This window comes from Macrotis lagotis, chromosome 1 (genome assembly GCF_037893015.1).
Source record: "Macrotis lagotis isolate mMagLag1 chromosome 1, bilby.v1.9.chrom.fasta, whole genome shotgun sequence".
Classification (NCBI taxonomy): Eukaryota; Metazoa; Chordata; class Mammalia; order Peramelemorphia; family Peramelidae; genus Macrotis; species Macrotis lagotis.
Genome location: NC_133658.1, coordinates 252,577,103 through 252,603,366, shown reverse-complemented (window position 1 = coordinate 252,603,366; position 26,264 = coordinate 252,577,103). Strand labels below are relative to the sequence as shown.

At 40.5% G+C, this 26,264-nt stretch overlaps 1 long non-coding RNA gene across 1 annotated transcript; it reads right to left on the bottom strand.

Annotated features, from left to right (window-relative positions):
* Positions 1-1,817: 1,817 nt before the first annotated feature.
* Positions 1,818-25,205, bottom strand: LOC141515933 (uncharacterized). Its single transcript, XR_012476570.1, has 3 exons — positions 25,095-25,205; positions 3,727-3,812; positions 1,818-2,455 (listed from the first exon to the last, which is right to left on the bottom strand). It is a non-coding gene; the product is annotated as an uncharacterized LOC141515933 (long non-coding RNA).
* Positions 25,206-26,264: the final 1,059 nt, after the last annotated feature.

The following is a 26,264-nucleotide window of genomic DNA, read 5'->3' as shown; positions in this document are numbered from 1 at the left end:
GAGATCTGCTGCAGCCTATAAACAGGAAGTGTCCCAGAGAGGGGTGAGGGGAGCGGGGATACCAAGGGCTGCCTGCTGATGTGAATTTTTCAGGTATGGGAATTCTGGATCGCCTGGGATCACAGAATTCTGCCTCATCCTGGAGGACTGGAAGATTCTAGAAAACTGGTCAGTGGAAAAGCATATCAGGGATCAAAGACTTCTAGGATTCCGGAGACTGTAGGGAAAAGGTTCATAGAGTGTCCTTACCCCCATCTTAGTAACCTCTAAATTTAGGATTTGAAGCTGGAGATCTTGAAGAGGTCTAGTCCAATCTCTTTTCTTTTTTTCAGAGCTGGATTCTGAGGTCAAGAGAAGTAAGGGGACTAGTTTCAACTTCACAAAGGAAATTGCAGCCTCGAGTTTCAAACTCAGGTCTTTTTAATGCAAAGTTAATGTGCTCCCCATTCTACCCAGAAGTTTTCCTGTTGTCCAGGGTGTGTCCAGTCACCTATCTTTATGTCCAGCCTCTCTTAGATGGAGGGAAGGAAGGGAAGGAAGGTATCCGGAGGAAGTTAACATAGATATCCTAAGATGCCTAGGACACCTTGAAAAGACCTTCCCTCTGCTCAGGTGCTTCCTGGACATTTGCATTCCTCCTCTCTCCCTCCAACTCATACACCTGTGAAATTAATCTTCTCTGGGTTTCAACCAGGTTTCATCTAATTCTAGCCTCAAGCCACTCCCTTGGTCTTGTCCTCCACCCTCCTGTTTCTTCTCAACAATCTCTTTTTCCCTAGAGGGAATCCTTCCCCCTTCCCCCTTTCTAGGTTCCCTTTCTGTGTTAAGGATTGCTTTGCTTTCTTGTACTTGGCTCCCCAGAAAAAGCAAGATACCTAACAAATAGTAAGCATTTAATAAATGCTCTATCTGGTTTGCATTTAACTCAGCAATCCTTTCAAGGTATTATCTGTTATATTTATGAATTGTCTGTGTGTCCTTTCTTTCATTATATTGTCCACTCCTTGAGAAAAGGGCCAAGTCTGTCTTTATATCTTCAGTGCTGATTATAGACCCTTACACGCAGTAGGCACTTAATACATGCTTATTGATTGAATCATTGACTTCAGCTCTGGGTTTGTTTGGGGTTTTTTTGGTCAGGGAGGGGAGGATAATACCATAATCTCCATTAGACAAGGGCCCGGACTAGATGACCTCGGGCATCCCATCCAATTTTAGGATTCTGTGAGTATATGAATGAATGGAAAGATTAGACTTTAACTAGCAGGTGTTTTTCTTAACCATCCCTGAGGGAGAGAGGCAAGACTGAAGCAATCTGCTAGGTGGCCAGAATCCCTGCCCTGCTAAGCTCCAAGAAGTCCATTTTCATTCCAAGACAAAGGTAAAGAAGGGCAGTCAGTGTATTTTTAACAACCCCTCACTTTCTCAGAACAAAAAAGGGAGACAGAGGTTGAAAAGTGAGAACAGAGCTGGAAATGGATATATAGCTGTCCAGAAACCAAGAGCATGCACAAAAGTCAATCCTAACACAGGAAAAAAGCCCAAGATTGTAGCTCAGAGGTAAGTATTGTCCTTGGAATCCCTCCCACAAGTGTGCAGCCACAGGGAACTCTCTCCCTTCCCCTTCCTCTTCCTTTCAGGGAAAGAACTAGAGGAAGAAGGAGAGAGATAAAGTTCTTTAGCCCCAGACCTCATTCTCTGCCTTAACAGCTGGGGCAGCTGATGGGACAATGGGTAGAGTGATGGGTGTGGAGTCAAGTTAGCCTCAGATACTAGATGTGTGACCTTGAGCTAGTCACTGAGTTGTTTGCCTCAGTTTCCTCATTTGTAAAATGAGGATCATAGAACCACCTCCCTCACAGAACATAGGATCAAATGATATTTTATTCATAAAGTACTTAGCATAATACCTGCAAATAGAAAGCCCTTTAGAAATACTTAGTCCTTTCCCTTATCAACCCTCCTCAATGTAGAACAATAGAGTCTGAAGGAAACTTAGAGTTCATTATCCCAACTTTTCATTTTCCAGATGCTGTACCAGAAATTCTGAAGTGAGATTACTCTTCTAAGGAGCAGAATTTAAACTCTCATCCTCTTCCCCAACACAGAGGTGAGTGCTCTTTCCCCTTCAATCAACATGATGACCCTGATTCTTCAATTAATAAATGCTTATTGATTGAATCATTGGTATCAGTTTATTTTTGGGTGGGGATGGCGTGCTAATTCCATAATTTCCATTAAACAAGGGCTTAGACCAGATGACCTCAGTTATCCTTTCCAATTTTCTCTCAGCTTCCTGACTCCATGAGGAGGCAGCATCCTATAGTAGTAGTAGAAGTAGTGGTCATTGATCTGGATTCAAGAGGTCTGAGTTCATGTCTTTATTCTGTTGCTTGTGACCTGTGTAACTTTAGAACAGGTATTTATTTTTCTTCTTTAGGCCCCAGTTCCACATCTGTAAGAAGAAAGAGTCAGATTAGCTATTCTTGCTTTGGACTCTCAATCTATTATCCCATGAACTTCCTGGTCATGGAAAAGAAACACGGTGAAACAGGAAGCAGATAAGACAAAGGGATGAACTTAAGTCTCAAAAGTGGAGTACAGTCCCCCAAAAAACACACAGCATCCCTAAATTCATAGACTTCTAGAACTAGAAAGGATCATAATAATAAAAACCACAAGCCATAGATCAGGGCTAGAGAGAGACTTTTTGGCACCATCCAATCAATCCTCTTGTTTTACTTTGGAGGACACTGAAATCCAAAGAAACAGTGACTTGCTTAAGGTCATTCAGTAACTAGCAGAACTAGAATTCAAGACAATCCTTCCAAAAACAGTGCTTCTCCCACAGCTTTCATGTGGTCCTAAAGACAGCTGGCTGATGTCATGGTACTGGGTGGTGTAGTGGAAGGAACCCTGGACTTGGAGGCAGAAAGATCTGAGTTCAAATAGAGTCTCATGACATTCACTAGCTGTAAGACCATGGGCAAATCTCTGTTAGCCTCAGTTTTCTCTGCTGTAAAATAGATATAATAATGGCACCTATGTCCCAGGGATGCTGTGAGAAACTGTTTGTAAACTGCTTATTTTAGTTATGGGCACATAGAAAGAACTATATAAATGCTAGCTGTTATTATTTCTTGTATTTTTTTGTACTTAAATACCTTAGAGATAACTTATTCCCATGATACTAATAGACCAAGTCCTAGTCCCAATCCAAGTTGTGAGGGTTTATGGAAAACTGTCAAAATCTGGTTGCCTGGAGAAGTTCATCCATATTATACACCAGTTTCATGACGGCATGCATGCCCAGGTTCTGCATAGTGGACAATGTTCTCAAGACTTCCTAGTCACCAGTGAAATGAAACAAGGTTGTCTCTTTGCTCCCATGCTTTTTACCCATGTTATCAAGCACCTTCACAGAGAATGAACATGGCCTCAAGGTCAGCTACTACATTGATGGCAAATTCTTGAACCTGAAAAGGCTACAAGCCAAGACCAAAGTGGAGAGAGGAATGTTAGTGCATGATCTTCTATTTACAGATGATCTAAAGCTGAGATGCAACAAAGAATGATCGATTCTCTGCCACTTGTGCTAATTATGGTCTAACAATTAACACCAAGAAAACACAGGTACTCCATCAGCCAGCACCACACCATCCATGTGCGGAACCATTGATTACAGCAAAGGGAGACGTTTTGAGTACTGTGGACAAGTTCCCTTACCTTGGCAGTGTCCTTTCCAAGGAGGTTCACATTGACAATGAAGTGGACACATGCATTGTCAGAGCTAGCTCAGTATTTGGAAGACTCTGAAAGAAAGTGTGGGGAAAAAAGAGGTATTAGACTGACTACCAAACTGAAGGTCTACAGAGCTGTTGTGTTGGCCTCATTGCTATATGCCTGTGAAACCTGGACAGTCTACCAGTACCATATCGGGAAACCGAATGGCTTCCATTTAAATTTTCTTAGGAAGATTCTGAAGATCACCTGGCAGGAGAAGATACCAGACACTGAGGTCCTCTCTTGAGCTAAACTGTCTAACATGCCAACATTACTTCAGACACTGCAACTACAATGGACTGGACACGTTGTTAGAATGTCAGATGTACACTTGCTAAAAAAAAACATTTTATAGAGAACTCAAACAGGGCAAGCTCTCACAAGGGGGTCAGAAGAAGTGATGCTGAGACACCCTGAGGGTCTCATTGAAGAAGTTTAGAATTGATTGTACAGTATGGGAGACACTGGCACAGGACCACCCAGCATGGCACACCCTCATCAGAAAGGGGGGACTGCACTCTATGAGGTAGGCAGAATGGAAACAGCTCAAAGGATGCATGAGATATGTAAATTTAGAGTACCCACCCCAAGTGTTCATACAAACTATTTGTGCCTGACCCTGTGGTAGTGCATCCCGAGCTCATATTGGTCTGGTCAGCCACAGTCGGACACACTGTAATTTGTCTCCAACATGATGATGTCATTTTGGTCTTCTTCAATAACAAAGGACAAGAACCAACCAAGTCCTAGTCCTAGACAATGAGAAAACCAAAGATTTAGAGCTAGAAGGCATGGATTTAAAAAATCATCTAAAAAAAGTCATCTAATACAATATTTTCATTTTAGAGATGAGGAAATCAAGGTGCAGAGAGATTGAGTGACTTATCCAAAGTCACACAAGTTGTTGGGAGGAGAGTCACATTTTAGCCTCAGGTCCTTTTTCACCAAAGTCTTCCTTTGTTTCACATAGCCTTCCATTCAACCCTTTTTTTATAGAAGGAGAAACTGAGACCAGGGAAGGGAAGTGACTTACCCAAAGTACCCAGTAGCTAATAACAGAGTTGAGAATAGAATCTAGATTTTGTCTCTTGTCTAGTGCTTTGTCCACTAGCCTCTACCGGCCCACCCCATTAATTTCCTATTCTAACCTCCTTCTCTGGACTCAGTAAAATGTCATTTCAGAATAATCAAATCCTGGTCAGTCTTCCTGGAGACAACATAGAATGGAATGGGAGACAAGTCTTTTGGTTGATGCAAGCCCTGGAATTTGTTTGAGGGGCCCTAGGCCTGGCCAGAACGCACAGACATCTGCATCCAGGACTCACATTAACCCCAGGATTCCAGGCTATCTTCCTGTTTCTGCCTGACCCATTGAAACCATTTCCCGGCTTTCCTGACAGGGCCTGGGACAGAGTCAGAGCTCAGCTCTGAGCAGCCTTCACCTCTGACCCTGAGTTGCTGAGCTCGGGGAGGAGGATGGGCTGTGGTCCAGGGGCTCCTGGACACCTTCAAGAAGGAACAGAAGAGTTCTGGGTCTGCCCTCCATATTCACCAGCTATCCCCCATGCCTAGAAATGTCCTTCCTCATCTCCACCTCCTGGCTTCCTTCAAGTCCAAGTTAAAATACCTCTGAGATCATCTCCAAATTATCCAAATGTACATAGTTGTTACATGTTCTCTCTCCCATAGATTGTGAGCTCCTCAAGAGCAGGAACCCACTTCTGCTTTGTATCTCTTGTACTTAGCAAAGTGTCTGACACATAGTAGGTACTTAATAATGCTAATTGAGAGAGATTGACTGGTCTATGACCTGGACACCTAGGAATGAATGGCCACCCGGGGCTGAGGGCCAAACTGTGTAGAAATATCTAGGGGTAAGGAAAGCTACTTCCACATATGCTTCCTCTCTTAGCAGGGTCAGACAGCTGAGTCATTTAAGGAACCAGCTTGGTACAATGGAAGGAACCAGGAGACCCAGGTTCATGTCCTGGTTCATTTATTGGCAATGCAATCATGGGTAAGTCATCCCTTTGATCCTTATTTTCTTCATCTGTAGCAAAGGAATAATAATATTTGTGTTGCTTTTCTCACAGAGTTGTGAAATGAATTACAAGTATTATTAATTCAACAAGCATTTGAGAGCACCTTTTATGTGTAAGGTTACTGCTGTACCTATTATGTTCCAAGCCCTGGACTTAGTGCTGAGGATGTTGTTGTTCATCCTTGATTTTCAAAGGACTAATGACATCACAGGGTGATGTCTTGACTTGTGTATGAATTGAATTTTTGCACAATGTCCTCAGCCATACCCTCTCTTTCTGGGTTATCAGAAATCCAATGGCAGGACAAAAGTCAAAATGACTGGTGAAGGCTCAGGATGTGTAGATGCCCTTGGTGTCTTCCATGTCTGACCAGACTCTAAGAGCCTCCACAGAACCTGCCTCAGCTACCTTAATGGTCATTGGAACAAGATGTTATCTGTCCATTCTGCTGGGGGTTGTCTTCACATGCATGGTGGAGGCATCCCCAACTTGTCAACCTGTTTGAGGACTCTTGGTTACCCTCAACCTGGTTCAGCTCATCTGCTGAAAAAGTTTTCCTGGGGTGCTATATATGGTACAGCTTCTTGGAATCCCAGTGAGAGTTGGGTGAAAGGAGGACATCAGAGAGGGATAAGCATCCCTGAAAAGGGATCAGTAACCCTCACACCAGAGGTGCTAGTCCTAATGAATACTCTATCTTCACCAATACTGAAGATACAAATACAGATAAAAACAAAGATAGTCCCTGCCCCCAACGAGCTTACAGTCTTATGGGAGCAGACCACCTAAGGAAAGGAAGCCGAAAAGGGAAGGGGAGGTTGAGAATAATAAATTTTCAAGCTTTAGAGGGGACTTAGAGATCATCAAGTCCAACACTTTCATTTTACAGATGAGCAAACTGAGTCCCATAGTCATAGAGTTGGTATGGAAGAGACATCAGAACTTGAACCTGGGTCTTTTGACTCCCAATTGAACTTGGTGAGACAAACTAAAGGAAAGGGAGGTGAAAAAAGGAAAATTAGAGGAAAAAGGATGGAGGATCTTTGGGTGAGAAAGAAATGACCACTGGTCCTGGAGTCAGGAGTACCTGGGTTCAAATCTGGTCTCAAACACTTAATAATTACCTAGCTGTGTGGCCTTGGGCAAGCCACTTAACCCTGTTTGCCTTGCAAAAAAAAAGAAAGAAAGAAATGACTAATCCTTTTCTTCTGCTATCCGTCTGTATAGTGCCCACTCAGGGGTCTCTGGACCAAACAGGAATGAGGAGTCAAGGGGGGGAAGAGCTACTTCCTTAGTACTCAATGACTGTAACATTGTTTGGGGGTAGGAGGAGGGAAACCTCCGGTCATTTCAGGCAGGAAACAGGTGCTCCAGGCATTCCAGGACCCATAGCCTGGCTTCCACTGGACAAGACATAAGAGTTGTTCGTGTTTGTGTACCTGGACCAGGCAACCTGAAGGCTGCTTACCCCCTCCCAGCTGATAGAAGGTGCAAGAAATAATTTCCAGAAATGCCTTGGATTTTCGGTTGTGGAGGTCCTGGATCTATTCAGGAGCACATGCCAAGGCTGTGCCATCACCAGCTGATACAATGGCATGCCCCATTCCTGCTTAATCTCACTGCCACTCTCCTTGGTCCAGAAGAGAAGGAAGGCTTCCTCTCACCCCCAAAGGTCCCACAAACCCAGGCTTCTTCTCTGCTCTCTGATGTCCCTGGACTTGGAGCTTCCCTGCTCCCTACCTAGGGACCATCCTGCATCTCTGACACAGTTGCTACCCTACTCCTTCCTCAACTTCATCCCCTTCTAGGGGCCCAGGGCAAAAAATCAGCTGGATTCTCCTGTCCTTACTTCCTTCAATACAGAAAGTGTTAGCTGAGCTCAGGGAGGAGGGAGGACCAAGGGCTTTGTAAGGAGCTCCCTATCCCTGAGCCAAGGTAGCCAGATCATTCTAGTCCAACATTCTAATCCCATCTTGAAGACCCTGTTCTAAGGTGTCTATTTCTGATGTTTCATATTCTCTTCTTTTCTAAGAATCTATGGTCCCATGATCAATAGGCCATGCTTAATGGCCATAGACTGGAGGAGTGTGCTCTTCCTTGGTCTGACCCTTTTTCCACTGAAAGCAATGGGATAATGTGAGGGGGACCCTTTCTAGAAGGACTGAGCATATCCTCAACCCTACCTCTTTGCCTTTGGAAGCCAGGCTCATCTGCCCCACTGATGTCATAATACCAAAGTGGACAAGGACTCATCCACAAAATTATAGGGTTAATTTTAGACAGGCAGGATTTGAACTCAGGTCTTCCTTACTCCAATTCTAGTGCTTAATCCATTGTACCACCTTCCTGGCAAACCCTCATTTTACCAAAATGGAAACTAAAGCTTAGAGATAGAAAAATGATTTGTCAAGATCTTTCTACTCTGATTTGGGAATTCTTTGGGTTAATTCCAAACCTTCTTGATCTACCTGAACCATCTCCTACTGATTCCCTGGGTTACCCTGCTAAGACCTTCCACCAAAAGCTAGTGAGACTTGGCTCTACAGAACACTAACTCTATTGGGAAAATAAATTAAACATACTGACCCTCAATTTCCTCAACTGTAAAATGAATGAGAAAAGAGAGTGGTTGGACTAGATGATTCCTAAGATGTCTTCCAGCATTAAATCTATGCCATGTTGTTCATAATCCTATCTTCAAGAAAGGAAGCCCTTTCTATGTTCTACTCACCCAAAGACTCTCAGCCTCATCTGATCTCTCTACAACTCAGTTTCCCCTAGATTTCACATTTTTCAGGAAGTTTCTTTAATGGCCTATAGCTCCAGTCTGGAAAGGATGGCTTCTTTGTTTAGCTAGCAAGAGAAGAAGCTGGGGGCAAGGGTATAGGCAGGAGCCACATTTTATCCCAATGCTAATCCTTATTCAATTGATTCCCTTAAATAAGTCACCCTCCCCTCTCTGGATCTCAATTTCCCACTCTAAGAAAGGATAGTATTGGAGTAGATTTCTAAAGGCTCTTCCTGCTTTGACATTATAAGATTCTAAATTTCCCTTCTACAAATTGACCTCTGAGTCTGGCTTTTCCTGTAGGGTGTGGCTTTCTCGAAATGTCTAAAACATAGCCATTAGAGCCTCATTCTTTTGAGTTAAACACTGGCTTCTCCATGCTCCTCTTTCAAAAGACATATAATGATAATAATAGTATTTTGCATTCATCCAGTTTTACACTTTCAAAGGCTTCATCCAAGATAAAGAGACAGGGCAGGGTTTACTACCCCTATTTTGTAGATGAAGAAACTGAGCCTTGTGGAGGGTAAATAAGAAGAAAACATGAATGTCTCTCTATGTCAATGTAAAGGAGTCTCTCAACTGGTTTTCCTACAACAGGTACAGTGAAAATATTGGAGTCTAGCTTCAGGAGAAATTGAAAGATTGTGAGAATCATCTTATTGATGGTCTTGGACTTGATATGAGTCTCCATACTTTTCCTGCTTTGGATGCTATACCTCCATTGGAAACGGTGAGCTGGAAAACTGAGTTTTCATTTGGATCAAGTGATTCTAGATATAGACATGGAAAGGTTCACTATTGTCATTTTACAGAAGAGGAAGCTGAGACCAGGGAAGTAATTGTGACTTGCCCAAAATCACACAGATAGCAAGCATTTAAATAGGGACTTGAACTTAGATTATCTAATTCAAAAGCCAGGGCTCTTTGGTAAATAATTTATTTTGTTCCTCTAATTAGCTTGTGCTGCCTATAATCTTCTCCTAGGTCCCTTCAGATTAGAGGCAGCAGAGTGGAATAGTGGAAAGTATTAGATTTAGAGTCAAGGAAAAGACTGAATTTTAATTGTCCCTCTTCACACTTAATGGTTACAAGATGCTGGACATGCCTCTGCTTCCCCCTCTGTAAAATAGAAGGTGAAAAAATTGCACTTATCTCCCAGGTCTTTTGGTGAGAATCAATTGAGATTATATCTGCAAAGTGCTTTGCATACTGGCTATGTTTTTCAGTTTCAGATGCTTTATTCTAAAGAAAATAACTATGTCATCCTAGATGCTGTTCTCAATAGGAACATAAGATGTTACAGATAGAAGGTTTTATATAATACAGAATGAAAAATGCCAGACCAGGAAAGAACCTTCAATTCTATCTATTTTTACAGACTACTCATTTTACAGATAAGAAAACTGAGTCCCAAAGAAGCTCAGAGAGAATTTACCAAGCTTATCCAGGAGAGGGCAAACAAGATGATCAGAGAATTAATAATTGGGCTTTTTAAAGATCAGAAGGACATTTAGCCCAGAGAAGACTTGGAGATGGGGAAAGCAAGAACATGATTCATATCTCCAAATATTCAAAGGCTGATTCTGTGAGAGAGGGCTTGGCCCTGGAGGGTAGAATTGGAAGGGTGGAAAGTTCAGAGAGATTTAAGTTAAGGACATCCTAATGATTTTGAAGATCTTTCTAGGAGTGAGAACTGTTAAAAGTGAAATGGGAAGCTTTGAGAGGGGGTGGGTTCTCTCCTTACTAGATCTCTGAATGACAGCCTGTCAGCGATAGAGAAAGAACTATATATACAATGGAAACCATATCCTTTTTACAAGGTCATAGCTGGATTGGAATAGAAACATAGCCCCAGGGTCCTTCCAGGCCTGTCATTCTGGAAATCTGTGAAGTGACTTGTCAAGGGTCTCATAGTAAGGGAATAATAGGCCTGGAATTTGAACCCAGGCTCTCCAAGTGCAGGCTTCCCTCCATTCTACTAGGCTATCTTAGAAACTGAGGCTTAGAAAGGGACTCTGACATGGCCCAAGGAACACAAGTTCATGGCAGAGCCAGGACTGGCCACCCAGCCTGCCATTTTAGAGGGAGCCGCACTGGCTCTTCAGAGCTGGCCTGTCATAAAAGAACTAAAATGTTCATACCCTTTGACCCAAGGATTCCAGCCCAAGCTTATACTCCAAGAAGGCCATTGATAAGAAGAAAGTCCCCATTTACATCAAAATATTTATGGCAGAGCAGGCCATCCCCCATAGAGAAAACTCCAAAGGAGAGGGGTCCGGAGGATCTGCTTTGGCGCAGAGGTCCCTCCCCAAGACCTCTGGTCCTCCTTCCCAGGCCTCCCACCAGTCAACTCTGGAGGAAGAAATCCAGAGGAAAATAAACCCTTTGTCTTTGATCTGCATTTACAAGCGGGCGCTGTTTATAGTGTCTTGTATACAACTTGTCACCCTCCCACCTGGGGAACTGGGAACTGGTTCTTATCACAGGCACTTTGGATATTAACAGGCCCTGGGAGAAGGCAATGTGTTGATCCAGGGGCCCCTGTCTCAATCTCTTTCTCTTTCTCTAATCTCTCTATTTATCCTTCTGACCCACCCAAACACCCCCTTTCCTGCCCAAGGCAGCACCCCATTCTCTGAGTCAATGACATTGGGATTTTGGGTCCACTCCAAGTCCTGGGGAGGTAAGAAAGAAGTGGGGCTGGAGTTTGGGGGGGAAGGGGGGCAACCCTTCCCGGATTGGGGCATTCCATCCAAAGCTGGAATGTATGCTGAGATGAGCATAATGATAACAGAGCTCAGACACAAGAAAATTCTGACTAAACCATAAGCTTCTCTAAATATAAGGAAAAGAGAAAGCATTGATTTAGCACCTGCTGAATATGTAGCCCTATGATGAGTTCATGAGGAAGCAATGTAGAAATAGAGAAAAAGGACGGGGGGGGGTGCGTGGTTAGGCAGGGAGTTAGGTGGCACAGTGGATAGAGCACCAGCCCTTGAGTCAGGAGGACTGAATTCAAATTCGACCTCAGACCTTTAATAATTACAAAAGAGAGAGAGAGAGAGAGAGAGAGAGAGAGAGAGAGAGAGAGAGAGAGAGAGAGAGAGAAAAGAAAAAGGACTATGGTCCAACAAGCAGGATACTTGGTTTGAATTCATCACTGTCCCCAACTCACTGAAAGACTCTAAGCCTTCATTTCCCCATCTATAAAATGAGGGAGTTGGCCTCAGTGATTTCTGAAGTCTCTACCAATTCTAACAATCCACATTCTGTGTTCTATGTCTGACATTCTAATGTTCTAAGGGTCCTCCTAGCTTGGATATTCTAGAAGAGAAATCATTATCATGAGGATTTTCTGCTCAAATGAGATTTTTAAGTTAAAAAATAATTTTCACATCTTATTCAATGAATGAGCAAGGCAGGATAAGAGTGCAAGAACTCCCTAGTTCATATGCAGGATAAGAGCCCAAGAACTCCCTAGTTCATATATCTCCCCAGTACATCAGCCCTCCTTCCTCCTCTTCCTTGCGGAACTTGGGCCACTGTGACCGGCAGGCACATTTTTCTGCTGAGGCCTGAGCAGGGCAGGGCTCATTCCTAACAAGAGGCAGCAGGTCTTGCCCTTCTACAGGCAGGTGCACAGACCCGCCAGGCCGGTTGTATGTGTGTGTGTGTGTGTAGCTCTTCCCCTTTATCTCCCCCAAGTAAAGTTGAATAATTTTGTACTCCTCCACAAGACACCTGCTGTGGGTCCTTCTCCCTTGCCCCTCCTGTCTTCTGATAAGACTTTGACTGCCCCGGCCCTGAGTAAAGTAAAAGGGATTCCCACAAAACTGAGGACTTGGCTCAATGATTCACCCCCAGCTCCATATGGAAGACTTGGAACACTGGGTCCTGACCTTCCTTGATAGACCCAATGGGTTCAGGTGACAATAGGAGAAAAGGTCCTAGACAGGGGAGCCAGTTCCTGGGGTCTGGCTCTGCCACTGATTTGATGTTCAATTTGGGTCAAATTCCTTCCTCTCCCTGAACTTCAGTTAACCATTCCCTAATTGCCCAACCTTCCCTCTGGCTTTATTGGGATTTTGAAAGTGGGGGCAGGGAGACAATGAAAAGGAATGGTGTTGTCATAGGAGCTAATAATTCAGACCAGAGCTCCACAAACTAAGACTTTGTTCCTGGCTCTAAGACTGGTGTGATAATGTACTGCTCCCATGATGAAACTGGCCAGAACTTCCCTCCACACTTCATGGGAGATACCCATCCTGAAGTGTGTGTGGCTATGCCTAGGAGTAACCCGTCCATTTGCTAATGTGATTAACAAATCAGGTTTGTTAAAACCGGCCTCTTTGGGCACCTCAGTCAAATTTCCTCATTCCCTCATTAATTAACTCATTCATTTCTTCTTCCTTTCATTCTTTACTCTCATATTTAATACATTCACTCATTCATTCACTAATGAATTTATTTGTTTATTCTCTTAGGAATTCCTTTGGATATTAACTCACTAATTCTTTAGTTTTCATTTGTTCACTAATTTGTTTGCTCCTTTGGTTTCTCATTTATTAATTTAACAAGTCCTTTACTCATATATATTCATTCATTCATTCATTCATTCATTCAAACAGCATTTGCTTGAATGTCCATTACATGAAAATCACATGCTTGAAAGTTAAAGAACAAAGTCCAACATTACCAAAGAAACTTTCTCTGCTGCAGTACAGGGGCATAAAGCGAGAAGAATAGGAGACAAAGAGCCAAGAGAGTTGGGTTCTAGTTTGTTCTGCCCCAAATTCAGTAACCTGTCACTTCCTGTCCTGTAAAATCTGTAAAATGGGACAAGAAAAATGACTCCCCCTAAGACTGTAAGGGTCAAATAAGATTGCAGCTATTAAAATGTTTTTTTAACATAATTAAATTAAATTAATTGAACTTTAAAAGTATAATATAGATAAAATACATTATTGAATACTCCTACTGTTATTTTTATTTCCTGTGTCTTTTTAAAATGTTTTCCCCCTCTTTCATTCCTTCTTTTATCCTTTTCTATGCACCTGTCCACTTGTTGTCTACCTTTCTTCTTCTCCTCACTTATTTCCTTCATCTTCTCCCCCTCCTTGGAAACTTGGATAAATCTCCTCTCCTCTCTTGGCCTCATTTAGAAAATAAAGAGAATGAACCAGATGATTCAAGGTTGCTTCCAGCTCTAAATCCTATGGTCATATTAATGATCCCTCAGGCCTTGAATCAGAGCTGACAAGGTGCCAGGTGGCAGGTGATGTCCTATTTGGGTGGCTAAGGTTTGAAGCCTCTTATTATGGGTTCTCTCCACCTCCTAAGGAGCTAAGCTGGTCCCAGCCCCCTGGGCTCTAACTTGCCCCAAGTCCTCATCAAGGCTGGAATGTTCACCTGCCTGGCTGTCCATACCTGAACCTCTAAGTCTAAGCCTTCAGGGCAATTTGGCCTGTCAGCTCAAGCCCAGATTGTTGCACATCTCCCCCCTTCACCCCCTAAGGAAGAAGAATGCTGTCCTCCCAACCAAGTGGCTTTCCTGGCTCATAGATCACCACTGATCTAAAAGTCAAGGCATTAGAGCCAGAATGGGCAGAGCAGGGTTGGCCCTCTGGGTTCAGTGACTTCACCTGTCTCCTCAGAGAGCCCCTCCTTCCAGTAGGCTCACTCCCAAAAGGAATCAAAGCTTCTCAGAGACCAGGGAGAAACTGAAAGGTTCTTACCTCTATCTGACCCAAAGGGAATTCTTTCTCATAGGACTCTCTTAGAAGACAGGGTCATTTATTTTTGGTAATAGGCATGGGGAAATTTGTTTTGCTGAACTATGCATATTTTCTATGAGGGTTTATTTTTTAATTATATCACTGGGTGGGAGGGAGAAAATTACTTCTTAAAATTAATAAAGTAATTTAAAAAAGACAAAGTTTACTCAAATTTCAAGGTTGGAATATTATAATGTAGCAGAAAGAAATTAATCTTGAGGTAAGAAGATTTATCAGGCAACATAACACATAAGAAAGGACACTGGTTTGGACCTCAGACCTGTGTCCCAGCTCTGTTATTCACTACCTGTGTGACCATGGCCAAGTCTTTTAAACTCTTCTTGCCTTAATTTCTTCATCTGTAGAATGGGGGTGGGAGGAGGGATGGGGGAAAGGAGGGAGGAGAGGAGGCCTCTTTATCAGAAGAAAATTCTTGTGCAAAAGCTAAACCACTGGTTCTTTCTCAAGAATATACTAGAAAGCCAAAATGCCCTCAATTTCTGAATGGAATCCCTTCTCCACTCTCTTGTTAACTTGTAAGTGATCAGTAGGACAATACTTGTCCTATCAGAACAAAATTCTTGTGCAATTCCAAAGATCTTTTAGAATTTAGTTTCAGGCTTAGGAATAATTGAGAGACATGATCTCACTGAGTTGAAGTATCAAGCCTAAAATAAAATTGAGGTGGTCTTAATTCCAACATTATAAAAGAAATCATGCTTGAATTTATTGTGCATCTGTCTCTAAGTCCATTGTCCATTGGTAAGATTAAGGGGAGTTTCCCCAAATTCTAGAAAGAGAGACTAAGAAGATCAAGAAGGGGTGATGATATTGGGAAATGTAGTTGAAAGAAAAAACAAAGATAACAATAATTTTAAAAGTACTAGGTAAATGACAACATTGTGACAGTACAAATAAATCCCTTTTTGGTAGGGTTTTACCATTTACAAAGAATGCCCTCTATAGTAATAGGAAGATAGGGGGCAAAAGAGGGCTGGGCGGGGGGGGGGGGGGGGGGGGGGGGGGATGATAGGAAGAAAACAAGTGAGAGTAGTGTCCCAGAAATGTAGAGAAGTATCAAGGGAGGGAGTGATCAGCAGTGTCAAAAGTTATCAAAGCGGGGCAGCTAGGTGGTACAGTGGATAGAGCACTGGCCCTGGAGTCAGGAATACCTGAGTTCAAATCCAGCCTCAGACACTTTATAATTACCTAGCTGTGTGGCCTTGGACAAGCCACTTAACCCCATTGCCTTGCAAAAACTAAAAAAAAAAAATGTTATCAAAGAGGTCAAGGAGAATGAGGACTGAGAAAAAGTCTGGATTTGTCAACTGAGAGATCTTTGGTAACTTTGGAGAGAGTCCTTTGGTGAATTGTTAAGGTCAGAAACCAGACTGAAAAAGGTTAAGAGGAGAGTGAGAGGAGACAAAGTGGAGGCACCTATCTTAGATGGCCTTTTCAAAGAATTTAGCCACAAAAGGCAGAAGAGACATTAAACAATAGTTGGTAGCAGGGAAAGAATCAAGTGAAGGGTTTTTTTTTTATGTTTTTGCAAGGCAAATGGGATTAAGTGACTTGCCCAAGGCCACACAGCTAGGTAATTATTAAGTGTCTGAGGTCGGATTTGAACTCAGGTCCTCCTGATTCCAGGGTTGGTGCTCTATTCACTGTGCCACCTAGCCACCCCAATGAAGGTTTTTTCAGGATAGGGAAAATATGGGTGTGTTTATAGTGGTAGGAAATGAATGAACCAGTGGAGAAGGATCAAATTCTTTTAGAGCTCTTCATATCCTTCCAGTCTTATTATATTATATTTCCCTCCATGTATTCTACAATCCAGTGACAAGACAAATAGAAAAATTACTTTTTAAGAATCCCACTATATGTCAAACAATGTGCTAGACACTGGTGATGTAAAGCAAAACCAAAAAACTGGTCCTGTTCTCATAGTTTACTGGAGGTGGAGGGAAGGAAGAGAACATGCAAATAATTATGTTTAATTATTTTTATAGCAAGATTACATATATATATATATATACATATATATATATACATATATATATATATATATATGAAAAATTGAAGACTCAGTGTTTTCTCTGATCTTCACAACTTCTCAAATTCTCCAAAATAGAAATTACACAGCAAAGATAAAGCAATTTTGGTTATTTACATGATCAATTAGCATTAAGAAGGATGAGGAAAGGTTTTTTACAGAAAGTGAGATTTTAAAAGGAACTTGAAGAAAGTCAAAAAATAGAAATGAGAAAGGAGAGAATTCCAGGTAAGGGGAATAACCAATGAAAATGCAAAGTTGGATGATGGAGAGTTGTATGTGGGAAATAGCAGAGACATTGACAACAACCCAATATCAGCAATAAATTACAATTACTTTTGCATTCAAATTCATAAATGAAATATCTGAGCTTCAAGAAGACATAGGTAGTAACACAGTAATGAAAGAAGACTTCAATATCCCTCAATCAGTTTTGGATCAGTCTAACAGAAAGATAAATTAAAAGAGAAAATATGGAACTGAACAAATTTCTGGAGAAACTAGTGTTAAAAGACTTATGACACCTTCTAAGTGAGACAGCAAAAAAGATAAAACTATTTCTCTGTAACACATGGAACTTCTATAAAAATTGACCATGTCCTATGGTGCAGAGATATTGCCAAAAAATGCAAAAACAAAAAAAAGCAGAAGTAGACAACACATCATTTAAAAACCATAATGCAATAAGAATAGAAATTGATTCTGGCACCATAAGACACAGATCCCAAACAGAGACCTAACAATGAAATCTTAAATAATAAGTATGGTCAAAGAATAAATTCTAAAAGCAATGAATAACTATGTAATAAAAAATAATAAAAATGAAACAATAAACCATAATTACTGGAATGCAACTGAAGCTATCCTCAGGGAGAAAATCATACCCTATAATCAAACCCTATAATTAGAAATGATAATACTAAAAGCTAAGTCTTTGAAAAGACTAGTAAGATTAATAGTTACTTAATTTGATTTTAAAAAAGAGAGGAGGAAATTGAATCAATTAATCAATAAAATAACAATGAGCACAGTGAAATTACAGCACAACTGGAAGAAACAAGAATAATAATTAGAACATATTGTGATATATTAATAAAAACTGATAACACAAAAGAAATAGAGTAATAGCTTCAAAACTATAAAATACTCAAAGTATCAGAAGAACAAATAGCATGGGGCAGCTAAGTGACACGGTGGTTAGAGCACCGGAGTCAGGAGGAGCTGAGTTCAAATTCAGCTGTGTGACCTTGGGCAAGTCACTTAAACCTATTACCTTGAAAAAAAAGAACAAATAGACATCTGAACTCAGAAAAATAAAACAGATATGCTTGTAATGGAACTACCATAGAGGAAAACCATCTGAAACTGATGGATTCCCATGAGAATTCTATCAAACTATTGAAGACCAGTTAGCACTCAGACTTTACAAATTATTCTCAAAAATTAAGAATCTTATCAGAATCCTTTCATAAGACAAAGTCCTAATACCTAAACCAGAGAAAGATAAAACAAAGAAAAAATAGGCCAATTTCATTAATGAATATTGACTCAGAAATTTGAAACAAAGTTTTATCAAACAGACTGCAGAGATTTATCCAAGAAATAACTCATTATGATCAAATAACATTTACCAGGGATACAATAGTTTAACATTAGAAAAACAATTTTGGGGTGGCTAGGTGGATAAAGCACTGGCCTTAGAGTCAGGAGTACCTGGGTTCAAATCTGGTCTCAGACACTTAATAATTACCTAGCTGTGTGGCCTTGGGCAAGTTCCTTAACCCCATTTGTCTTGCAAAAACCTAAAATAAATAAATAAGTAAGTAAGTAAGTAAATAAAAAGTAAAACAATTAGCTAATCAATTATATTAAAAACCAAAATATCCAACAGATGCAGAAAAAGTCTTTGACAAAACAAAATACCCATTTATGCTAAAAATCTTACAAAGTATTGGTATAAAGGGGCCCTTTAAAAAATATTAAATCATCTATCCAAAATGGAAAGCAAGCATTCTATGTAATAGGGATATATAGAACTATTTCCCATAAATACAGTAATGAAGCAAGGATGTCCATTCTTTATTTGATAATAGATCTGGAAATGCTAGAGATAGGAATAATACAAGAGAAAGGAATTAAAGGAATAAAGTGGATAAAGAAGAGATGAAACCATTCTTGTTTGCTGATATTATGATGCTTTACTTGGAAAATTCTAAGGAACAGGCAAAGATACTAATTAAGACAATAGTTTTAGCAAATTTGCAAGTGCAAAAGAAATTCTCACAAATCAACAATATTTTTATATAATTATAGCAAAACACAAGAAGCAATAATTAAGGAAGGGAAATGCCATCTAAATAAATATAAAAATTCAAAAAATGTTTGGGAACAACTTCCCAAAGTGCAAAAAAGACTTATAGAGATTCGATTACAAAACACTCCTTAAAGAAATAAAGAACAACCTAAAGAGCCAGAGGAAAATTCAATGCTCAATATGTTTTGTTTATAATTTTATTTGTTTGCTTGTTTTTAATGGGCAACCAGGGAGTGTAGTAGTGGCTAGAGTGCTGAATTGTAGTCAGGAAGATTACCTCAATCACTTACTAGCTATGAGACCCTGGGCAAATCACTTAACTTTGCTTATCTCAGTTTCCTTATCTGTGAAATGAGCTGGGAAAAAAAAAAGGCAAAACACTTCAATATATTTGTCAAGAAAACTTCAAATAGGATCAGAAAGAGTCCAACACAATTGAAAGGAATGAGCATAGCAGCCCTGTTTGTGGTAGCAAAGAATTGGAAATTGAGTCAGTGTCCATCAATTGGTGAATGGCTGAACAAATTGTGGTATATGTATGTTATGGAACACTATTGTCCTGTCGTCTGTTTGGGGTCTGTGTCTTGTGGTGCCAGAATCAGTTTCTATTCTTATTGCATTATGGTCTTTAAATGATGGGTTGCACTCAATTTGGATCAATGTACAACATGGAAACAAAGTAAAGACTGACAAATTGCTTTCCAGGGGGGTGGGGGAGGGGGAGGGAAGTAAGATTGGGGGGAAAAAATTGTAAAACTCAAATAAAATCTCTAATAGAAGGAAAAAAATAAAAAACAAAAACAAAAAAATAAATGATGTGTTGGCTACTTCTGCTTTTTTTTGCATTTTTTGGCAATATCTCTGCACCATAGGACATGGTCAATTTTTATAGAAGTTCCATGTGTTACAGAGAAATAGTTTTATCTTTTTTGCTGTCTTACTTAGAAGGTGTCATAAAGTCTTTTAACACTAGTTTCTCCAGAAATTTGTTCAGTTCCATATTTTCTCTTTTAATTTATCTTTCTGTTAGACTGATCCAAAACTAATTGAGGGATGTTGAAGTCTTCTTTCATTACTGCGTTACTATGTTAGAGGGATGGAATTTCAGAGAAGCCTGGAAGGATTTGCATGAACTGATGCTGGGAGAGATGAGCAGAACCAGAAGAACATTGTACACCCTAACAGCAACATGGGGGTGATGTTCAACTTTAATGGACTTGCTCATGCCATCAATGTAATAATAAGGGACAATTTTAGAGCACCTGTGACAGAGAATACCATGGGTATCCAGAGAAAGAATTGTGGAATTTAAACAAAGACCAAAGTCTATTACCTTCTATTTAAAAAAAAAAAAACTGTCTTATTGTGCAACATAATTTTGCTATCTTTAATATTTTATTTTCTCCTCAAGGATATGATTTCTCTCTCAACACATTCAATTTTGATTAATGTAGAACATGGAAACAATGTAAAGCTTATCAGACTGCCTGGGGGAGAGGTGGAGGGAGGGAAGGGAGGGGTGGGGAAAAAATAGTAAAATTCAAAATCTGACCAAAAATGATAGAAACTACTGTTGTTTATAATTGGAAAACTAATAAAATATTTTTTTAAAAAGAAAGAAATGAGCAATAACATAAAAAATTAGGAGAGAAATAGATCATATACTTTTCATAGTTACGGATAAAAGATGTATTCTTAAATGATAGACACAATTCAAAAGATAAGATACTTAAAAAGCTTCTGCAAGTCAACATTAATGCATTAAAAATAAGAAGGGAAGTAGTATTAAATGGGGGGGGTGATGATTCTTTGTATCAAATTTCTGTAGTATCCAAGATATACAAATAATTAATAAACATGTATAGAAAACTAATAACTATTCCCCAAAAGATATATGATCAAAGGATCTGAAGAAAAGGTTCTCAAAAGAACTATGAAGTATTCACAATCACATGACAAAATATTCTCAATAAGCTAAGAGAAATACAAATCAAAAACAACACTGAGGTTTTATCTCACACCCTGAAAATTAACAAAAATGAAAAATAGCAAGAACTCATGTGGGAGGGATTGTAGAAAGACAGAAACATATATTGTTGGTAAAGTGGTACAACCATTTTTGAAAACAATTTGGAATTATGAAAACAAAGTGACTAAAATATTCATATTTTTTTAATCAGAGACTCCATTACTGAGTTTGATTGGTTCTAGTCCTTTGTTATCAAAGAAGATCAAAATGACATCACCATGTTAGAGACAGGTTACAGTATGTCTGACTGTGATTTATCAGACCAATAGAAGTTTGGAATGTTCCTATCCCAGATCAGACACAAACAGTCTGTGTGAACACCTGGGATGGGTTCTCGAAACTTAACTATCTCATGCTTTCTTTGAGCTGCTTCAATTCTGCCTTGCTCATTAAACATAGCACCCTCTCTGATGAGGGCATACTATGCTGGGTGGTCCCTGTGCCTAGGCTGCACAAGCAATTTCTTTTTTCCTTTTTTTTTTTGCAAGGCAAATGGGGTTAAGTAGCTTGCCCAAGGCCATGCAGCTAATTATTAAGTGTCTGAAGCTGGATTTGAATTCAGGTACTCCTGACTCCAGGGCCAGTGCTCTATCCACTGAGCCACCTAGCTGTCCCTGCACAAGGCAATTTCAAAATTCTTAAGAGAGACCTTCAGAGTGTTCTTCTATCACTTTTTCTGCCTCCCTGTGAGTGCTTGCCCTGTATGAGTTCTCCAGAAAATAATCATTTTGGTAATCATATGTTGGGCATTTGAACAACATGAATCCTAGGCAGTTTAGTTTGAGAAAGAACCGTCAAGGAAGGAAAAAAAAGTCCATATTCTCCAAAATATTTATAGCTGCATGTTTTGTGATAGCTAAGTGTGGGAAACAAAGTTGATGCTCATCAATTGGGAAATGGCCTAATTGTGGTTCATGAAGGTAATGGAATATTACTGTGATATAAGAAATGATGAATATGATGAATACAGGAAAAAATGGAAATGGCTATATGAGTTGATGAAAAATAAATCGAGCAGAGCCAAAAAAACAATGTACACAGGAACAATGTCATATAAGAATAAAGAACAATGACACACCCCAAATTCACAAGCAAGTGTAGCAAAACTGTAAAAATCAAGCTGGACTCAAATGAAGAACTATGAGAAGTTATACTCACTCTGTTCATGGAGATGGGAGTCCACAGGTGTTACAAATCATTCATGTTTTCAGACTTTTTTAAAGAACTGATCAGTTGTGCTTACTTTTTTCCCTCTCTAAAAAATACTCTCATTTGGGATAGTTCTTGGGGACAGGGAGAAGAAGGAATGCATGGGATACTATCATGATGTAAGATATAGAAAATAAAAACTCATTTTAAAAAATAAAATTTAAATTTAAAAAAGTTTAGAGATTTAAAAAAAATCCTTTTTATTGTACTTAGTATAAAAGACAATATATAAATGCTTATTCACTATGCTACCCCAAAACCCATGAATGTCAGGGGGTATACCTTAACAAGAAGGGCCATCCTATCTTGGAAGATAGGGGGAAAAGGAGAAGATACTAGCATAAGGCATCTGGGTGATATGACATAAAGAGGATGAGAGAAGAGGGAGCTCTCCAGAAATGACCTCAAATTTTTCAGGGAAATATGGCCCTGGCATTCTTGCTCTTCCTTCCATAGGACACTCCTTCCTACTCTATATCTTCTCACTAGCTGTTCCCCAGGCCTGAAATATTTTCCCTCCTTCCCTCTGCATACTGACTTCCTCCAAGATTCAACTCAAATCCCACCTTTTGTAAAGGGTGTTTTCTAACTGCCTCCCACCCACCCCCACCCCCAACCATCTCACTCTGATTCTACCTCTACTCCTGATTTTGAGATTATCTTCCATTTATACTGTAAAAATATCCTTTTATTTTTATGTGTCTCCCCCATTAGAGTGGAAGCTCCTTGAGGACAGATTCTGTGTTTTTACCTTTCCTTGTATATTTAGCATGGTGAGCCCTTAATAAATGCTTGATAATTATTGATTTTTCTCCTCTCTACCAGACCACATATTCAGCTCTAGTTTCTCTCCTGAACACTAGCCTTGCATAAAAATATATATTGGACACTTAAAACTGGATGTCCCATAGAAATTTCAAACCCAAAATAGAACTCATTACCTTATTCCCCAAATCCAATCTTTCTCTTAAATAATCTACTTATTTCTTACTTCCCTCCATTTTCCCTACTGCCTATTAACACAGTCCTCCTCCAAATGTTCCCTGAACAGTCCTGATTGAGTATTTTCACTGACTCTTCCACATGTCTGGAATACTCTCCTTTCTCATTTCTGACTTAGTTCACTTGACCTCCTTTAAGTCTTACCTCAAGTTTCACCTACATCAAGATTGTCATAGTCCTCTTTAATCTTTGTGCCTTCTCTATAGTCTTATCTTCAATTTCCCATCTATATATATATATATATATATGAATAATATTTGTACATTGTTGTTTGCCTGTTGTCTTTGCCATTAGATTGTGAGCTCCTTGAAAATAGAGACTAGATTTGTTGTTTTTTCTCAATTGTTGTTGGTTTGGGTTGGGTTTTTTGCCTTTCTTAGTATCACCTTAGTGTTTGGCATATAGTAGATGTTTAATGAATGACAGTTGACTTGCCTCTATTTAGTTAATAAAGCTCAATCCTGCAGTCATCCTCAACTATCTTCCCCCATTTCCATCTATATTCAATGAATTGCCAAATCATGTTGATTCTATCTTCATGTTATCTTTTATAAATTCTCCCTTTCTGTCCACTATCTGGGCTATACTTGTAACCTCTCATCTGAGATCCTAATTTCTTCCCTGATTTCCTATGGGTTCTGAAATGTGAACATTTTTAAAAATGTGTTGTTACATTTCAATAAAATTATTTTTCTTTGCAATACTATGTATTTTATTTTATGCTTTTAAACACATTATTCTGAGGAGTTCACAGGTTTCAAACAGACTGCCAAGAAATCCTTGACCCCAAAAGGGTTAAGAATTACTAAATCTAGTGAGCAGAACCAGAACATTGTTCACACTAACAGCAGCATTGGATGATGATCATCCATGATTGATTTGGTCATTTATACAGTACTATAATCAAAAACAATTCTAAAAGACTTGTAATGGAAAATATCATCCATATCCAGAGAAGAAACTATGGAGTTTAAATGCAGACCCAAGCTTATTATCTTCAGTTTTTTAAAGTTGTCTTATATATTATGTTTTTCTCTAATGTTTTTTTCCCATTTTGATTTGATTCTTCTTTCATAACATGATTAATAGGGATGTATGTTTAACATGGTTTTATATATATGTATATACATATAAACCTATATTAACCTTTCTGTCAGGAGGAAGAAGGGAAGGAAGGAAAAAATGTAAAACTCAAAATCTTGCAAAAAATGATTGTTAAGGGGCGGCTAGGTAGCATAGTGGATAAAGCACTGGCCTTGGAGTCAGGAGTACCTGGGTTCAAATCCGGTCTCAGACACTTAATAATTACCTAGCTGTGTGGCCTTGGGCAAGCCACTTAACCCCATTGCCTTGAAAAAAACATACATTGAAATATTTTGTTTGTATATCACCTTCTTTTAAATATATATATGTATATATAAACATATATATATATATATATATTCCCCTTGCCTTTGAGTCATCCCTTGTAAGAAAAAAATGTAACAGAGAGAAAACATTTCAAAGTAAAACCAATCAATACATCAATCAAATCTGACTATATAGGCAATATTTCTTACCCATAGTTTCCCACTCCTGCAAAGAAATAAGAGAGATAATTTTTTTATTATTATTTTTCTTCTCTGGGGCACAAGCTCTTTATTCTGAAGAGTTGGGTTTGAATCCCAGGTGAGTAATTTATTGCCTCTGGTCCTGGGGAGGTCACCTCCCTGCCTTTAGCCTTGATTTCCTCTTCTGAGAGGGATGGGAGGGTGGGGGTGTTAACTAGATGATCCTTGTGGCTCCTTTCAGATCTTAATCCGTGGTCCCAGGACTAGACAAACTATGTTCTTATTTCATGCACCTGTTTCCTTTTCTCAGCTAGACTGTAGACCCAGAGGAAAATAGAAATTTGGTCTTAATCTTCCATATTTAGCATTAAAGTCTAGCTGAGCACCAGAGATCTTGGCTGATTTGGTTGCTTCCTTTCATCTCCCCATTACGTCGCTAAGACGGGGCTCAGCCTCCCCTGCTTGGTCGCTCCGGCCTGGGCCTGGGGTGAGGGCCGGGGAGCCAATATCCCTCATCATCTGCCCAGTGGAACATTTTTGCCATTACCTTCTGGGAGCTCTGGGTGGAGAAAACAGACAGAGCCTGGCGTCGGCGGCTGCAACAGTCACAGAGAATGGTTTTTCCAGGCTCTCCCTGGGACTGATTTCCCAGCTGTTGACACCATTGGCGCAGGAAGGGCAGGAAAGGAAAAGAGCCGTCCCTTGCCTCAAAGCCAAGCCTTCTTCCTCTGACTCTCTAAGCCCTCTCTTCCTCAATCTATGGACATGTTCCCTTTCCCTCTGTTTCTTCCTTTATAAAGGGGATAATCATCCTCAAACTGCGGCCCCACCAGTTGGATGGAGAATTTTGCAAACCTTAAAGAGCTGTAGAAGTGTGTGTGTGTGGGGGTGATGCTAGTGACCCCCTCACAGTCCTGGGGAGAAGCTGAGACTCATCGAGAGCCAGAGATCCCCCCGGGGCCAGAGGCACCCGAACTCTCGGTCTGGGCTGGCCGCCCTGGGGGCCCACCCACTTAACTCCAGATCTGGGGTAACAGCCTTAAGAGGGTCCCTCGGAAGACTTGGGAAATGGAGGAAAGGCGGTGAGTGGGCCAAGGACTGATCCGCGGTGTGCTCGTACGTGTCTAAATAGAAGTATGAAATTTGGTCCACTCAGGGGCTGGAATGCGTCCACATATGAGCGAGAAACTATACACTGGGTATCTGTGGGTGGGTGTGTGGAAATGTATGTGGAAACCGGTCTGCTTCCAGAAATGTCCATGGAGAGGGGAGGAATGCTTCCTGGAGCACTGCAGACCCTGATCCCCCCTTAGGTTATGGGAGCCTAGGGCCCCCCTCCCCATAATTGCCCGAGCCCTTCTCGCCCCCCCCCCACAAAGGACTCTGCCCCTCAGAAAATACCTGGCTCTCCCCCTCAGCCTCCCTGAGTCACACACCCCACTTCCCATTCATTCCCTCCCCCTTTGTTGTGGAATGTCTTCCCAGTCTCCTGGCCTGGTGGCCCAGCCTTGGGCGGCAGCCTCCTGCCAAGGAGCCGGCCAGAGTAGACTTTCTGTCTGCTTAGGGACTTCCTGTGCCGGCCCGGGACCCAGCTTTTAAAAAGCTTCAAGAAATCCAAGCCAGGGCCAGGGCCGCCCGCTCCCCGCCTCCCTCTTTCCCTCCCTAATCCCTCCCTCCCGGTGGTTTCCCTCCCTTCTGTCCTCATCCTTGACTCTCT